A 2,670-nucleotide genomic window follows, 5' to 3' on the forward strand; every position below is an offset into this window, starting at 1 on the left:
ATTTATTTTAAAAATTAATTTGTTTATGCTTTAGTCAAGTTCAAACTCCGCATAAACTCCCAACATTTCATTGAAGTAATAGTTAATATGGTTTTCAGCATCTGTGTTTTTGAAAGTAGTCTACTGCTTTCATTTATGTTACTTGGGCAGTTGTTCTCTTTGTCTTGGTCTAGTCGCTGCTTTTAATTATTTTACTTATGGCAGTCTATCTAGTCTCGCTGCCATGCTTTGTCTTTATTTATTGAAATAAAACTATTTGTTTCCATGTTGGCTTTTACAAAACGACTATTCAAAACTATTCTCCCGTTTGATGAACTGCTAATATACTACATAGGAATGCGTAACCTGATCTGTTCTATACTGTCTCTCTTCCCAGTAAAGTCAGGTTTTGCCAACGTCAGTCCAGTAGCTCAGCTATCATTGGAAAATTATTTTACTATTCCCTCTGGTTGCAATTTGGCTTTTCATAGTAGTGTCATGGACAATGCAGCAAGTGAACGGGGAACTAGGAAAAACAGAAGACATCTCAGGTTTGGATAGCGGATATTTTATTATTTTAAGATCACATATCACAGTAATTGTTGGCAAAGGGTGCAGTCTGATAACTTCCTCTCTATGCTGCAGAAAAAACAAAAAACAAAAAAACAGGAAAGAAAGGTGTTACTATTAATCTATTTAGTTAAAAGAGGCTCCTCGAATGCCTTGCAACTCACTTGCCTTGCCAGATAATAATTTTTGGAAACAAGGTCAAGTTTTCTCAGACATGTCATACATACCACCTAATAGGTTTGAACTATGTTCCAACAGCATTATACCTTGCCACGAATACATAAATTGAATTTCACAGAATCAAACCCATGCTACTCACTTCAAAACAACTGGTCTTGGATTTTCTATCTCTTTGAGCCACCACCAAAAACTTGTCAATAACTTGCCCAACACTAACCAAACGTCGGCTTGGTGGCTTTTAATGATAGAACAAAAGACCTGCTGACCAAACAAAGAAAAAGAATTAGGCACTTGTTTACAAAACAATATACCTGTAAACATGCTGACACATATGATTACATACACAAATCTCAAACTGGTTGCTAGATGAATGTTAATGTTGGGCTCGCAATGTGTACTGGTGAATCTTATGGAACGGCTGTGAGGCGGGGGATGTTTCCCTGGCGATTCTCCACAATGAGAATGATGGTGAGCAGCGCCTTTGCAGTCTCGTAGTCCACCAAATATACCTGAAACCACATTAAAAAACTGAAATTAGTACACATTCAAAAGGAGGAAAGAAACTTATCCTTAATAGATAAATTTGCCAACACAGCAGGTAAATGCAACAAAAGGGGGATATCAGAAAAAATACAGTGAAAACATGAACTGAAACAAGCAACATTGATTTGTAGTAGTTCGGGCGCAAGTAAAACCAGAAAACTAAGAGAAAACAGGGAAATGCATGGTGAGCAAAAGCATAATGTGCACATTATTTGCGGGGTTATGAAGAAGACAACAACATAACTTGAGGAAAGCAAAAATAACGAGTTCAGCAGGACCAAATGCGAATTCCAAATGAAGCAGACTTACACTTTCAAAAAGTAGAATCGATGACAGGCAATGTCACCGATACATTGACAGTGAACGTAAATTCTAAAATGGTGTGTACAAACAACGTCGTCCGCTTTGGTTTGGCTGGTTCGAACTGCGGATAAGAAGAAATCGTGCGTGTAGCGTTGTGGACTGTTTTGAATGCTTTGTGCAAGGCGTCGCGGCAAGCAGAAGACAGCCTAGTTTGTTTTGTTCTCCATTCTGAGTGTGATTCATTCAAATAGTAATTTGTGGTACTGGTAGTACAAAAGAAAATAACTTCAGTGTCTTTGAGAGTATGACAACCGTACTCCGGCAAAGGAAACATCATAGGCGTTGTTTCCTTGCCGAGAGAGTGCCAAAATGTGGAAAAACTCCGTCCGACGAATCGTGAATGACAATGTCAAAACTGCCGGAGAGGTTACCCTTCCAGCCATGCCTTGGTCGGCATGTCCCTTCACTGTGACTTCTAAGCTGAACTAAAGATGCTGCTATCAACAAAGAGGAGCAGAGGTAAAATTCACCTTGTAGCTTTAATCTAGGAAGGCATTTATCATCATGGCAATGTTTTCCTATGACTTTGTTGCTGAGAAATAGTTCTTGTGGCTTATTTTATGGTAAATTTGTCGCAAGTTGACTTACGACACTCTTCCCCCAAATCCATAGATATTTCATTTGTCGTAAGTTGACTTACGACACTCTGCCACAAATCATAATTTGAATTAGAATGGCGTAAGTGTTTTTAGGCTGTTGAAGCTTGCTTATGTCAAATATTAATGTTTTTACTACTGGGTGTTATTTTTAAAGGTCTTTGCCTCCAATTGAGAGAGTTTGAAACTTTATACTCCTTAGTGATACGTTTACCTCATTTCCCACAACTGAGTCAAAAAAACTTACGACAGTCTACACATTTGCCACAGACTTGGTGTGCGTATGTGTATGTGTGGTAGGATATAATTTTTTACAGGTGAGTACGTTTTCGAGAAGAGTGGAAGTGTTCTTTCCATGTCAGATATTGTGTTCATCCCAGTAAATAATCTCTGTCTGAATATGGTACCAATGGTACCTATCGCCTACAAAAGGACCCCT

Source organism: Frankliniella occidentalis, unplaced genomic scaffold, assembly GCF_000697945.3.
Source record: "Frankliniella occidentalis isolate FOCC.00 unplaced genomic scaffold, Focc_3.1 Scaffold88, whole genome shotgun sequence".
Lineage (NCBI taxonomy): Eukaryota > Metazoa > Arthropoda > Insecta > Thysanoptera > Thripidae > Frankliniella > Frankliniella occidentalis.